The 15,249-nt window shown below is 57.1% G+C and overlaps 1 protein-coding gene across 1 annotated transcript in view; it reads left to right on the plus strand.

Moving 5' to 3' along the window:
* Positions 1-904: 904 nt before the first annotated feature.
* The window catches only part of LOC119146966 (ATP-sensitive inward rectifier potassium channel 12), a 35,328-nt gene continuing 20,983 nt past the window's right edge, over positions 905-15,249 (plus strand). Inside the window, exon 1 of the mRNA XM_037385378.1 lies at positions 905-1,773. The gene's annotated coding sequence lies outside the window, so the exon portion shown is untranslated. The remainder of the gene's footprint in view (positions 1,774-15,249) is intronic.

Below are 15,249 nucleotides of genomic sequence, written 5' to 3' on the forward strand. Positions count from 1 at the left end.
GACAAGGAGCAAAGAGAAGGCTGGGAAGGAGCGGGAGGCAATGCAAAAGGGAGATGAGGCAGGTGGGAAGACAGCCTCTTGGTGTGCTGGGGGGTTTTATGGTTTTTACGTGACCTGCCAGCCGTGTGACAGCCAAGCTGAGCAGTGTCGAGTGCGGCTGTTGAGGCTGGAGGTCTCCCGGCTGTATTTCTTTTTTTGAACAAAGCCCGCGAATCTCCAAAAAAGGAGCAGGCAGCAGCCCTGGGATCTCGCAGGCAACCGAGTGTGGAGGAAGTCTAGCAAAAATTACAGATGGTGGCTGGTTTGCATCTCCCTCTGGCTGGCAGCCAGCTGGGGTTGTGAGCCCACTGCAGCATCCCCCTGCCACCCATTCCCCTTCGCAGGGGGGAAAGGCTGCCTGAGCAGGGTTTCGCTTTGACCCTCTCCAAAAAGGCCTGGCTGTTATAAGGACAGAGTGACCTGGAGACACCCAAAGACTCCCAAACGGCTTAAAATAATGCTCAGCACCAAGAAATAAACTTGGACTCCAGTCAATCTTGCTAAAAAAAAAAATTAAAAAATCCCCGCCTGCAATAAAAAGAAGTGGCTTCAGTTCCTTAGCCCTCCCTCTGCCCCCGGCTCCTCTCGACACACGCAGCCCCCTGCCCCTTAACCCAGCCGAAAGAGGAGCGAAGCCTCCGGGGACACGGTACCCGCCATCGATTTTTCATGGAAGGCGCCCAGAAAGGCCAGCGATGGTCTGCGGGGCTGCAACCCCCCGGCCGCAGCAGCCGGCGTGGGGGAGCTGAGATGGATCCGTCGGGAAAGGGTTGTTGCTTCATCGCGGCTGGGGCTGTTGGAGCCAGGGCCGGGCTAGAAAAAGCAAGCGGAAGCCATCAAGGTAGAGGAGAGGAAGAAGAAGGGCCGAAGGACTCGGGCGAAGCAGCCATTAGGAAAGTGCTGATGCAGAGGTTCACTTGTGTCTACGGGCAGAGTTGGAGTAGTTGCTGTTCGCGGACAAAGGCGGTAGGAGGGAGTGGAGCTTTGTAGAAGCTGGAGCCTGTCTCACTGGGTGTCTGTGTTTCATTCCCTGTCAAAAGGCTGGAAGCTGGGGGAAAAAAGCAGGGAAGCGGCGAGCTGCAGCGCTCGCTCAGGATCAGATAGCAAGGAAACCAATAGCGGAGAGAAAAAAAAAAAAAAAAGAGAGGAAAAAAAAAAAAAGAAAACCAACCCACATCAACCAACCAACCCACCCACCCTCCACGCTGAGGCTGAACCAGGCAGGTCCCTGCCAACTCCACAGCACACAGCGAGCAGGGAAGAAGTCCACCCTCCCTGGGCAGGAGCGGAGTTGAGCCCGAAGGATATTTGATGACACTTTGGCGACGATGGGTCCCCCAGCATCTTCCAGAGCCCATTTGAGGGTGAAGGCTCTGAAAGCGCAGAGGGAGTTTGAAGCTAAATTCACCTGAGTCTGGATCTCTTGGTCGCTGGGATTTATCTTTTTTTTTTCTTTCTCCAGGGGGTGTCAGGGGGAAACCAAACCAAGAAAAAAACGTGGTGTTTTTTATTTTTAATCTCCCTCTTTTTCTTTTTTTTTAAATTTTTTTTTTTTTCTTTTGGAAGAAGATATTTTTTTTCCTGTGGTTGGAATGGAGGGATTGGGTCTGTGCCTAAGAAGCAGCAGCCAAACGTCGGTCCTGGGAGAAACCCAAGTGGATGTGGGGTCCCCCACCAGCTAACTCTCCAGGACCCGCAGCCCCACGGCCGGGGGGGGGCTGGATGCAGTGAGAGGTAAGTGACGGCTCGGGCGCCTGCCTGCCAGAGAGCCGGGGCGACGGCTCCTCCGCTCCTCCAGCTCTGTCTTAATCCCAAGTCAGAGGCGAAAACAGCAGTCTCATAGTGAGTCAATCACTTCCACCTATTGCAGTCCTAATGGAGAAATAAGATGAAGTTTTGCAGCAGCAGCAGCCTCGCAGGTGAAGTTCCCCCCCCTCGCCCCCCTGAAATGCCAGGTTGGGGGGGGGGGTTTTGCAAAGCTGGCCGCCATCCCCATGCCATGGGCCCCCTCCCTCCCCCACCAGCGGCAAGGGCTTGCTGCTGCCTTTTGGGGAGCACTGGTGCTTCGCTGGGCTCCCCCTCCCCTCTGCTCGCTTCCCCCGGCCAGCTCGCTTTCTCAACCAAAACTTTTGCACACCGGCTGGTTTTGGAAATGCCCGTGCGGGGTTATGCCCCCGTGCATGTGCACACATGCGGATGCACGCGTGTGTGCGATGCACACTCGTGTGACCCTCTTATTGCCGCCTGCCTGGCCCTGCCTGCCTGTGCCAGGGGCACGCCGGGGGTGAGCCCCAAAGCTCTGTGTGTGTGTGGGGGGTGCTTCGAAGGCAAACTGCAAAGCGCAGGGAAAAAAGCAAAGCAAGCCGACAACGACAGCAGCAGCAGCAGCATAATTGCATCACTGTAATAGTATCAGCACTGAGCACGAGCCAGGCTAGTAAAATTGTCCAGAAAATGAGCTGTACTAAAGTGCCTCCAGTTAGCAGCACCTGCACGCCTTCTCTGGGTGCTCAAGGCTATTTGTATTTTTAGAAGTCTCTCTTTAATTATAGAGCAAAGAGTGTTAGAGGGAAAATGGTGTGTATTTAGCAGCATTCGTTCCTGGACAGTTTTGCAGGGACCATGAGCACAAAATCGCCGAACAAGGGGGTTTTCTGCCCCCTGCACTTGTGATTTTGAACCACCTGTTTTGCAGTGGTGTCGGTAAATGAGGGCTGGGTTTTTTCTTTCCTGTTCTTAGAAAGCGTGGTGATGACTTCCCTTGCGTGCGAAAAGGGTGGGAAGCAGTCCCGCTGCCTTCCCATGGCCCTCTCTGCACCCCAAATGGACCCCAGTCTCATAAAGGCTGGGAGACCTCCCTGCCCCCAGCCCGGGGGTGACACCACCGGGGACAGGGGACTCGTGTGCCGGTGCTGGGTCTCCTGCAGGCACCAAAGAGCTGGGGATGTTTCACAGCTTGCTGCAAAAAAACCCCAAACCCTGCGACAACTCATTTTGCTTCTGTAAAGCTCCTTCCCCTTGTCCCCTTCTCCGCAAAAACTTTCCGGGGCCTTTTGTTCTGAACAGCAGGTGAAATTCCCTTTGTATGAACACAAAGCAACGAACCACCAGAAAATAATGAAAACAAGACTAAAAAAAGAAATAAAAAATAAATTCCTTGCCTGCTCCTTTCAGGCCTGGAATAACAGCAAGCGTTCCCATCCGTGCCGGATAGGCTTAATAAAGCGTCAGCTTTGCTGGGGAAGGCACCTTAAGGGCCACTTCATTTCTCGCCTCTGATCTATGACACGCTTCAAAATCCTGTATTGCCTCTGCTGCTCTTTACCCGAAAGAGCTCCTTCACCTGGGAAGTCCAGGTGGATTTTTTCTGAGCCCTGAAACGGCCCAGGGGTCATGGTGAGTGCCCTGGGAGCAGCCAGCGGTGTTCCCTGGTGGCACGGCACGGTGCCGTGGTGCTGCGCGATGCCGATGCTCCAGCCATGGCCGCAGCCTGCCGGGGGGTTCTCCCCCTCTCCCCACCTGCCAGCCAGGGCTGCAGGGGTGGCAGCACAGGGCGAACCTCTCCCCGCTGCGGGCGAACTTTGGAGGAGCTGCCAGGGGAGCTGCACGGCCAGTGCCGGCCCGGCATTTTCTCCCCCGTCGGTGCCAGGTTTTAGGGTGTAAATGTGCTTGAGGGGCACGGGAGCCTCACCCAGCCACAGTGCAGGTAGGAAAGAGGATGGCTGGCAGCTCTGAGGATGCTGTCACTAGAAAGAGAGGGAGTGCCGTCACTGGAGGGGATGCTGGAGGGACAGATCCATCCCTCTCCCCAGTTGCCGCTCGGGTGCGTGGCACGGAGCGGGCACCTTATGTAAGCAGCAATGGCAGCACCGTGCCCCGCTGTGCCGTGCCATCCTGCTCCGCCACTGCCAGGCCCTGTGTGGCCTCAGCCACCTCCCTTAGCCCCTGTTTTCAGGGTCCCCTGTGGGTGCGGGTGCTGCCGTGTCACCGCAGCGGGGAGTGCAATCCCCTGTGCTGGCCGGGAAGGCCGGGGTGGGGAACGGCTCTGAGCCCAGGGCTTCGTCCGTGGTTTCTGCAGAGTTCATGGTTGTACCTTACCCAGCACTGGCTCCGGGGTCCCCAGCCCTGGGGAGGTGGCACCTGTGCTCAAGTCCCTTTCTAGGCTCTTCTGTGCCCCTTGGCTAAGGTCCAGCCTGGCTTGGGTTTGACAGCACAGGGCAAGGGATCAGAAGGGAGAAACCAGCCCAGCTTGCACCCGTTCCTTGTGCTGCTGGCTCGCTGCTGGAACTGGGAATTGTCCTCCGAGCATGGGCACACTGGCTGGCAAAGGACCTGTGTCCCTGTCCCAGATCGTGAGCCTGTCCCTTCATCCCAGCTGCAGACCCCCATGGGTCCCGGTGCCCAGCTGTCCAGCTGCTCTGCTCCCAGTATTCCCGAAATGGAGGGAAGGAGAGGAAAATGGAGCATTAAGGGGCTCAGAGAGCCCCTGTGCCCCCAGGACTGGAGCACGGCAGGTGCCTTGCTGCCCCCGGCCCCACTCCAGCTTCTGAGTTGGAGTGGGGCGGAGAAAGGGAGGACTGGGGTGGCAAGTCGCGGGGGGGGGGGGGGGGTCTTGGTGCTGGTCCCCACAGCTCTGGGTGACTGCAGGCCTGTCACCTTACTGGGACATGCCCCTCTTTCACTGTTCCTGGCTTGTTCCTGCCTTGTTCCTGGCTTGTTCCCTTGTTCTAGCTCAGTCTTTCAGTCCCACCTCGATTGTTTGATCCCGGTTCCCAGATCACTCCCTGGTTCCCAGCTTGCAGTGAGGCAGGACTGCCGGTGGGCGATGGTTTTTTTCAAAGCTCTTTCAGATTCCCCCGTTGGACTTTCGAAGCATCTGGTATCACTATCTCAGCGTCATTATGAATTAATTAACATTAATTCCCTGTTCTGTTGTCTCCTATTGCCAGGAGCCTTAGCCTGGGCTTTTTTTCCCCACCCCACCCCCAAAGAGAAATAGCCAGATCCGGACTATGCCTGGCAGAAAGCCAGAGAGAAGCCACGTGGTTGGGGGACCATGGGCTCCCCATCCCTGTCCCCATCCCGCACCGTGGCAGGGGATGCTGCCAGGCCCCTGCCAGTCCCTCAGCCAGGGTAGGGCTTGGTCCTGGGGAAGCCGCGGTGCTGCCAGCTCTGCCTGCCTGCTCCTGCTGCCAGCACAGGGCACAGGTCCCTCGCGGATGGGTGATGCCGGCTGCACCATCTCTCATCTCCCCTTCCCCGCAGGGCTGCGGGGCTGGCAATGCTGGGGCTGTCCCTCTGGAGAAGGATCTCCCCTTTAGCTCTGGGAAGTCCTGATCCTGGCTCCCCAGCCTGTGCTGGAGGCACCAGGGATGCTAAAGCCAAGGATGCAGTTCCCAGGGATGCTGACCCCAAGAAAGCTGTCCCCAGGGATGCTAATACCAAGGATGCTGTCCCCAGGGATGCTAATACCAAGGATGCTGACCCAGGAAGGCTGTCTCCAGGACATGCTGACCCCAGGAAGGCTGTCCCCAGGCATGCTGACCCTCTAGAGATGCGGGGATGGGGATCTAGACATAGCAGGCTGGGAGAGAGTCCAGGATCCTTTGTCCCGGCTGCATTCATCCTGCTCTGAGAGTCACCCCACAGGAGGCACAACCCAGGAGTCACAACCTGACCACCCTGCTTCGTTTCTGAGCTCTCACCTGCATGGGTGAGCCCTGGTAAAGTTGTGGCTGGGAGCTCCAGAAGGACTCAGTGGGATGTGCAGCACCCACTGCCTCCCAGCCCTGTCCCACCCCATCACCCGCCCCACTCCCTGCCCCACAGCAACACAACCCTCCTACACACGTATGTCCCCCCCTGCTGCCCCCCTGCCACCACCATGTGCCCCATGGTAGGGCCACAGCAACCCCCAGGGCCACCCCAAGCCCCCTTGCACCCTTTGCAGTGTGGGCTGAGTTGGTGGGGGTCCCCCGCCTGCTCCGTGAGCCCCAGGGCTGAGGTGGGGTTGGGGTGGCAGCCCCCGGGGGGGCTGGGGGATAACCCTGGTGTCCTACATCCCTGGAGCCCAGCTCGGGCTTACGTAACGGCCGTGCTGCAGTCTGCTCTGCTCAGCTGCCAGTGCCACCGGCAGAGCTGCAGCGCGGAGCCCATCTCCCTGGATATTTGCTTTTTGGGAGAGGGGGGAGGGAGGGGGACACTTGGGGTGCAGGGAGCCCCAGGGGGTAGCCAGGACCTGAAGGGGATGGTTGGCACGGCACAAGGGTTGGGGTGCCTGTCCCCAGCCCTGTCTGTCTAGTGACCTTGGGAGCTGAAATCCCCCCTGGGTGGCAGCACCCTGTGGAAGGAGGGGCTGGGGAGGGGGAGAGCAGAGGGAGCCCTGTCCTGGCCCTAAGCAAAGGCTCAGGTTAGAGACCCTGCTGGCATCTTCTTCCAACCATGCTCCCACCTCTACCCTCCTCGGAGAGCATAGCCCCACTGTGCAGATGGGGAAACTGAGGCAGGAGGTGGTGACCTCCTGTGGGGAGCAGGTACCAGTGTCCCTCTGGACAGGGAGAAGGAGATGGGACAATTCCAGTCCCTCACATACGCCTGGGCTGGAGATGCCCTGGTCCAGCCCAAGCTCTGGCCCCTTGAGCCGGTGTCCCTGCTTGGGGCGCAGGGGCCCGCTGGCACCCAGTGCAGCATCTTTGCAAGGAGGTGCAGCTCTGCACGTACCATGACCCGGTGACACGGGGCGGGGGGACAGCAGGCCAGCCATAGCACCCTTCCTGCCCCCAGCTCGAGTTCCCAGGGAGGTGCAGTGTGCTGGAGCAGGGACCCTGGGCAAGAGACGGCCAGATCGCGCCAAGGACGTGGTCTGGCGGGGGGCCAGCGCATCACCGTGCCTGACGGCTGCCAAATGCTGGGGTGCACCTGGGAGCTCCCCCAGTGCCAGCAGCCACCGGCAGCGCAAGGGCTAGGGGGGGGTTCAGGGTGCTGGTAGCAGCACTGAGGCTTGGAGTGGTTCTTACGGAGGGTCCCTCTCCAACCAAAATGTCATTACAGCTCCGCTCCAGCACAGCTCCCCTCCGGCATGGCTTGCAGAGGGCTCTGTCCCAATGGTCACCCAACGCTGTGGGGACCTGGTGGGTCTCTGTCCCACCCCGAGGGTGCAGGGTCACCTGGTGCCACCAGCACTGGGTTGAGGTGCTGAGCACCTCATGGCCGGTGCTGAGGTGACCTCAGTGGGGGCAGATGCCACCACCCATGGGTACCACCCACCTGCAGGGACGATGCAGGCATCACTGCAGCACTGTGGGAAAACCCAGTAAGATCCTGGTGCAAAAATGTCACATCACCCACCAGTGAAAGCCAGGACTCCCCCCAGGGACTGAGTCCCTGAGACCCCCACCCTCCGTCTCCGCCTTTGCCCCTTGTTCCCAGGCCCAGCTGGCATTTCTCCTGGGACTCGGTGGGACAGAGCCCAGCCATGCCTGGACACGCCGCTGAGCCCGCTGCCCTCCCGGCACCCCGGCCAGCCCCAGCGCCCACGGTGCTCAGCACAGGGACCCTGCACCCTGAAGCCGGGGGGAACCAAGGACGCCAGTGAGCTCATCCCTCCTGCCCGGGCTGGGAAAATCATTGCATTGTGCTCGCTGCGAGAGGCTCAAAGGCCTTTGGTTCCCTTTTAGGACACGGCTGGAAAGGAGCCACTGAAACAAATGCCAGGAAAAATAAGCCTTCAGTAGCGGCTACTTTCTTCGTGGGTTTGGAGGGATCCTGATGTGGATCCCCCACCCTGGGGAGCCCTTTGGGGAACCCCCAGAGATCGGGCTGCAGGGATAAACCTCCCCAGGGCTGAGCAGCCAGCGCCGGATCAAGCTCTTCTTTTCCAAAATGCCAAATCCTGCTCTGCTGTGTGATTCAGATGTTTGGGAAAAGGGGGGTCGAGCGTTACTCTGGATCGTGCTGTCCTTCATCTCTGCAGCAGCCCAGGGGAGCCCTGGCACTGCCAATCCCACTGAGGAGCCGGGACAAATGGCACAGTGGGATCCCACTCCCCAGCCTTGGCTACCCCAGAGCCGGATCTGGCAGTGTGGTTCTCGGCTGGGCTGAGAACGCCCTCCAACTCGTTACACAGGGGGGCCAGCTAATCTCCATCTGACAGCGAGTCATCCTTCCTACCGCGCTGAAGGCTGTAATGACAATGTACTTAAAGGGGCTGATGAATTAAGTGCATCTTATAAATACATCAGATATTAAAATTCCTGTATAATTACAGTGCAATGGATTATGTGTGGTGCTGAAGGGGAAGCAATTCAGCGAAGCAAAGGAATTACAGTTACAGAGGAGAGCCAGCAAGTGTAATTACACAGAGCTCTGCTCTCACGGTGGTGTAAAGCGAGGGGCTGGTGTGGAGCTGCGGTGGGAGCGGTGCCCAGGGGGCTGCTCCGGGATGCTGCAGGGGTTAAGGAAAGTGAGTGGGACCTGAGAGGTTTCTTGGAGGGAGAGGGCTTTGCTCTGCTTCATCTCTGGGGGAGGAAAGCAGCCTGTTCCCCGCGATCCAGCTCCAGCCAGCTGGGCCTGGGGGCTTTGTCCGTCGCTCACCCCAGCACCCAGCTGCTATCAGCGCACACCCGTACCCTCGCAAGTGACACAGCAGTCAGTGCCTTAGCAGCTCGAAGATAAGAGAATCTGATCCCTTTCCCTCTCCTTTCCTTTCCTTTCCTTTCCTTTCCTTTCCTTTCCTTTCCTTTCCTTTCCTTTCCTTTCCTTTCCTTTCCTTTCCTTTCCTTTCCTTTCCTTTCCTTTCCTTTCCTTTCCTTTCCTTTCCTTTCCTTTCCTTTCCTTTCCTTTCCTTTCCTTTCCTTTCCTTTCCTTTCCTTTCCTTTCCTTTCCTTTCCTTTCCTTTCCTTTCCTTTCCTTTCCTTTCCCCTTCCCCTTCCCCTTCCCCTTCCCCCTTCCCTTTCCTTCTTTCCCCTTCCCTTTCCTTCTTTCCTTTCCTCTTTCTTTTCCTTTTACCCCTTCTCCTTTCATCTTCATAATTTTTTCCCTTTTCCTTCTTTTCTTTTTCGTTTTTCTCTTTTGCTTTTTCTTGCCTTTTGTTTTTATTTTTTCCTATTCTTTTTTCTTTTCTCTCTTTTTTCTTTTTTTTCCTTTCTTTTACTTTTTCTCTTTGTCTTTCTTCTTTCTTCTTTCTTCTTTCTTCTTTCTTCTTTCTTCTTTCTTCTTTCTTCTTTCTTCTTTCTTTCTTCTTTCTTCTTTCATCTGCTTTCCTTTCCTTCCTTCTCTTTCCCCTTCTCTTTTCCCCTTTTTCCCTTTTCCCTTTTCCCCTTTCCCCTCCCTCTCAGGGACAGTGTTCCCAGGTCCCCAGAGGGCTGCAGGTGGATGAGGTCCAGGCAGTGGCTGTGCCCCAGGTGTCACCAAACAGGGGAACTGCTCCTCACATCCTTGCTTCTCCAGTTTCTGGTGTCGGTGACGCAGGGGGGTCTCCCTGGTCCTTTCAGCCCCCCACCCCGGTGTGGGGTACCACCTGCAAGGGGCCTCGGGGGAAGACTGTCCCCAGCACAATTCAGCTGTGGGGCTGTCGGAGCAGAGGCTTTTCTCTAATGAGCTGGTGCCAGTTTTCCTGTTAATTATACAGAGCGGTGCCATCATCAGACAATTAAGTAGTGTTGTCTCAGGCCCTAATAAGGGTGCGGAGAAAGCGGGGTGTGGGGTGCCGTGTGATGGCACGTGTGCGGGCACGGAGCGGGGCTGCATCGAGGCACCCGCATGTGGGCACCAGCTGAGACCCTGCGAGCACCACTGACCCGTCCCACCACCACCCACCACGCTGCCGCCTCCTCCTCCCCCAAAGGGCTGAGTCCTGTGGGACCACTGTCCCCATCGTGTCCCCAGCCACAGCCCGCCCTTGGCGGGAAGATGGGGCCGTATGACGCCAGCCTTCACTTTTGCAATGGCGCTAGTTCACTAATTAGCAAAATCTGGCAATCTGCACCGTTCTCCCAGTCATTAATTATTATTAATTATTTGTTATGCAAATAAAGTTGAAGAGCACAGTGCTGTAGGCAACACAGATGAAAACAGTCCCAGCTCCAGGCAGTTTATGTAACGGCGGGCAAGTGGGCATTGCAGGGGTCCCTGGGGCCACATAGTGTCCACACGCTGTCCCCTGCGTAGGGGCTGCTGTGCGTCAGATCCCTTGGGACACATCGATGGCATCAATGGTGATGGGCGCTGCATGGCCAGGCCCAGAGGGGACTGCAGGGGTGAAGGATGCGGGACATAGTGGGGAAAACAGTGCTTTTTAAGGTTCGGAGGGATGAGGGTACTGGGGGACCCAAGGGTGGAGGGTTACGGGTGGCTGAGGTGGATGCTGCTGGTGGAGGTGGGAAAGGTGATTGCTGGGTGGGTTTTCTGTGTGCTGAGGGGGTCCTGTCCCACCCCCTTCCTGGTGGTCTATCCCCAAAGGCGGTGTCTGGGGAGAAGCTGGGATGTTTCACTGAACGATGCTGTTTCAGTAAGTGGCAGTTTTGTGTCTCCGTTCTCTCAGCTGGAGGGTGGCTGGGACCAGGACCCGGCTGTGCATTCCCCCTGCCCCGCTGCCTGGCCGCCGATGGCCCCACGGTGTTATTTTGGTGCTCCCCACCCCCCCTTTCCCCTCCACCCAGGGCTCCGTGCCCTGTCCTCCCTTCCCCTCATGTGCCTCCGAGCTCACCATTGACCCCAAATGCAGCCACCCATCCCATCCCCGTGTCACAAGGTGACAACGCCAGTGGCACTGTGCTGCAGGGACACAGGCTGGTGGCCACAAGGCCCCTACCCAACCCCTCCCTGGAAAGGGAACCAAGCAAGAATGGAAATTAAAGAGAGGAAAGAATTAATAAGGATCCTGCCCCGACCACAATGGCTTTGTTTCAGGAGAGCTGATACCACACGCTCGCTAATGCCATTCCTCAGAGGCCTTTGGGAAGCAGTGGGGTTTTGGCGATGCTCGGGTGCATTTTCAGCGCGCTGTGGACATGCCTGTGCGTTAGAGCTGTGCTTGGTTCCTGCCCAGCCGGTGATGTTCCCCAGCCTCCAGCCACTGCCCCCAGCCGAGCTCTGCAGGATGAGGCAGGTGTTATCATAAAGCAGCATCCCGACAGAGATTTGGGGTGAGAAATGTGTTTTCACAAAGTGATGCCTCTCCTGCTGGGCGCTGCTGCGGGGCCGTGTCCAGGGGTGCCGGACAGCCTGGCTGGAGTGCTGCGTGTTCCCTCTGATCGGGAAATCATCCCACAGTGGCTATATAGTGCACCCTGCATCACTGAGCACAAGGCAACCTTCACGCTTATAGCAATCCTCCTCTGCCCGACACCAAGCTCCATGCAAGCTCCCCAGCCCCCAGTTATTTGCTTTTTTGCACATAGTAGATCCTCCAGGTACCATAAGCCTTGTTCAGAGAAACCCTGTATTTTCTCCACCCAGGAGTACTTGCCCTTTGGGGGAACGTTTCTTTAGGAGGCATCCAAAGCAGGGATGGGAGAGGAGCCGAGATCTGCACAAGCTGTGCTCAGAGCTGCCGCTGATGTCCCGGCAAAGCTCTCCCATTATTCCCATGCCCAATGTCCGTGGGGAGCTCAGCCTTTTTTCTTCCTTCTCCACTGCAGGAATCATCTCTGGTTGCTGCCAGGGTTATCTCCATCCTCCAGCTTGCTGCACGCTCTGCTAGTTCACCATCCCTCTGAGGCCTGGGGCTCAACCCTGGCTGGGCAGCATGTGCTTCTGCAGAGGAGGCTGATAACTTTATTTTCCCAATAACAGATTTGGAGATAAAATCTGGAGAAATTTTGGGGACTCGCAGAGGTTCCTTGCCTGCTGCCACAGCTGCCTGGGCACTCGCACTCACTTGCCGCCCCATCCTGAGCCCAAGTCCTGGCTGGTGGCTGCAGGGAGGGCTGGAGCCAGATGCCTGTTTCTAATAAAGCTCAGCTCCTGCCGTGAGCCGTGCTCATCCTTGCCCGCTCCAGATGATAACGGCAGGGATGTCACCACTGGACAGACCTCGTGGTAAACGTGAAAAGTGGCTGAAGGTGAAAGGACCGGGCTCCAGCTCTGCATTTGTGCACTGGCCCCACTTTGCTGAAATAAGGATGCTCTAAGGAGCCAAAAAAAAATATCTCTCTCGCCCAAGAGCTGTGCCCTGTGTGGGGCTGTGGGGGCTGCAGGGGGCCGGAGGCGGCAGGCAGAGGGCCGGGGCGCTGCGTGGAGCACAGCAGGAAGGAAGCACTCGGCGAGGACACAGCCAGCACTGCGTGCACGTCCTTACATATGTGCTATTTTCAGCTTGACAGGGAGCAGGCCAAGTTCTCCAACAGATTGAGTTTGGAGCTGAAATCCTCCTCTCCTCCTCCCCCCCGCCCAGCACCCACTGCCTGCAGACACAGGGAGCCCAAGCCTGCCCAGGGCACTCGACTCTGCCCCGGTCTGTCTGTGGTCCCACCGGGGAGATGCACACACCCTGCACATGCTCTCCCAGCACAGATGCTGCCCAGACCCCCCCTCGTAGCAAGGCCACAGGAGCTGACCCTGCTCAGGGGGGCAGTGGCTCCAGCATCCCCCCATCCCACTTCAGGCTGGTCCATACACTGGCACCAGCATCCTCCCAAATCCATCCCCACTCCATCACGGACCAGCAGCATCACCTGCCTTTGGCTTCACACAATCGTGCACACTCCCACTTGCTCTCTCTTTGCCTTTTTTTCTGAGCAGAAAATATCCCTCCTTCCTCCTCTCCCCAAAGCCCTGCTCCTGCCACCTCCCCTCTCCCCCGTCACTGCAACCCCTCCAGAAGTGCAGCTGCTTTTGCAGCCGTGTCCTCACCCTGCTTGAAATGCAGGAAAGAAATCCATGTGCAACTTACTGTCTCGGCACCCTGTAATCATTTTGTCAGCCGAAAAGCACTTTTGTCAACCCCCCACAGGCAAACCGGGAGGGATTGGACTGGGGAGAGGCACCTGACACCACTCTGCTTTTTTTGCCCCTTTTTTCATCCTGGGTTTTGCTCTACGGGTGGGACGAGCATTGGGTTTTTCTCTTCTTTCTCTCTCTGGGTGCTTCAGTGACTGTCCAGAGAGAGTGAAAGGGATAAGGAAAATGTTGCAGGAGAGCAACAAGGCTGGAGAAAATGTATCGCCAGTGGCTGGATTTGCTCGACAAAGTGCAATTATGCAATGGGAGGAGAAAACTGTTCGGCTGGAGAGGGGTTTCCAGCAGGGACTAATGGAGACCCAGGCTCGGTCACCTGGGATGGTTCCGAGAACAGCCCCGGCACCTTTTGGGTACTGGGGGGCATTAAGTGTCTCCTTCTGTCCTGTGCATGAGCAGCTCTAGGGGGGTCTTTACAGTGGGAGGTTCATGTCATAGGTCATCTCCGTCCCGAAAGCAAGCACAGCGGGTGGCAGCTACTCTGCCCAAGCCCATGAGCGGTTCCTTTCTCCAGCTCTGGGTCTCCGAACGAGATGTGGATGCTCTCGATGCCAGCTCTCCCGCTCCAGCTCGGGGGGGTGTCCCTTTCTCAGCCCCTGCAGCATCCCCCACGAGCGGCTGGGCTCACAGCAGTGCGTGGCACCAGCCTTGCCCTGGGGGAAAGTGTCGAGGGTATTTTTTAGAGCAGGCACGGTCTTGAGGACAGGCTCTGCTTTACCCCAGTGTGGGGTTCCCACTGAGAGGGGGAGGGGGAGGGGACGGACAGGCTTTTCCTCCAGGTCCGGGGGCCTCTGACTTGGGCACCCCTGCCCCGCAAGCCGGCAGTGTGGCTCTCCCCTCCCTGCTTTTTTCCTTTGGCTGGCGCTTGCCCGAGCAGCGGGGCAAGCTGCCTTTGCCAACCTGCGTCATGCGAGCGCCACGGGGAGTTTGCACAGAGCCGATCCGTTCTCCCTAACCTTTCCGCTAATGAAGCAAATGCCTGGGATGGCTGCAGTGCTGGAAGGTCAGAGCCAGCCTGACGGCCCCACGGTCCCATCCTCCTCATGCCTTCCCTGTGTCCTTAGTGATGTTCTGGGGTGCAAAGAAGGGCTGGGAATGAGGTGCTCCCTGGAAATCTTGTGTCCAGGCTGGTACCATCAGCTGGAAAAATGATGAACCATAAAGCAATGTGCTCGTCGAGCCGCCTTGCCTAACGAACAGGCAGTCGTTAACTCTGCATGAAGTGTTTGCAGGTCTCAAACACAGAAAAAAAACCCCAAACCCGCTGGCAAATGCTGTTCGTCCAATTAGGGTACCAGGAAAGACTCATCTATCCTCATGTGTCCGGTGTGTGCTCATCAGTGCACGTGAAATTTGGGTCATCAAACACTCGCCGCCGCCGTCGCAGCAAGGCGCTCCCGTCCGGAGACAGGTCTTTAAATCATCCCCGAGCACTGGGAAAATTGCAGACAGCTTGGGAGCGGAAAATGAAAAGGCAAAACGTTGTTCCTGGAGCTTTTGCTCTGAATTATTTGTTCAGCTTTAAGAATAAGTTACACACAAGCAAAACTGAAGCAGCTCAGATGATTTTTCTGAGGAAAACTAGTGCAGTGGATGTGGTGCCCAGTCCCCGGCTCCTCCAGAAGCCTTTGGGGATGGGAACCGGTGTGCTCCAGGAAGATGGGCTGAGCAAAGAGGGAAATAATAAACCTGCTTTAACACATTTCAGTGCAGTATCCAGATGCAGGAGCTGGGAATGAAGCTTTTCATTTATTTTCCTGGAGGTGGAGGGGAAAGCAGTGGCAGGGATGATCCTGCTCTGTCTCCTCTCTGCCGGTCCCATCACTTCCATGGGCTAATACCCAGTGGGCACCAGCAGGGCAAACTCCGAGCTGTGTTCCCTGCCTTATCCTAGGCTAGTTTGACTAAATTGAGCTTATTTAGGATGAATCACTCTAGCACTGCGGGTTGTGACCCACCGGCCACTGTGCTTGCTGAGCGCCTGCAATTCCCCTCTATTGGGAAAAATGAGAAGTTGCTTTTTCTGCCTTTTTCTCCAGGATCGCAGATTGCGGATAACTATTGCCTTAAACACAGGCTATTTCACAGCTTGCTGCTGCTTTTGGCGCTGGGATGGCTGGGTGTTCAGTGACACCAGGAGCCAGGCCAGTGCTATCCCAGCATGGTCCAACAGGCGCCTTCATTTAACTCGCCTTAATTTAACTTTCATCTTTATCTTCCTTAACGAGGCAGAGTGGATGGGGTCTTGCTGCA

The sequence above is a fragment of the Falco rusticolus genome, chromosome 4 (genome assembly GCF_015220075.1).
Source record: "Falco rusticolus isolate bFalRus1 chromosome 4, bFalRus1.pri, whole genome shotgun sequence".
Classification (NCBI taxonomy): Eukaryota; Metazoa; Chordata; class Aves; order Falconiformes; family Falconidae; genus Falco; species Falco rusticolus.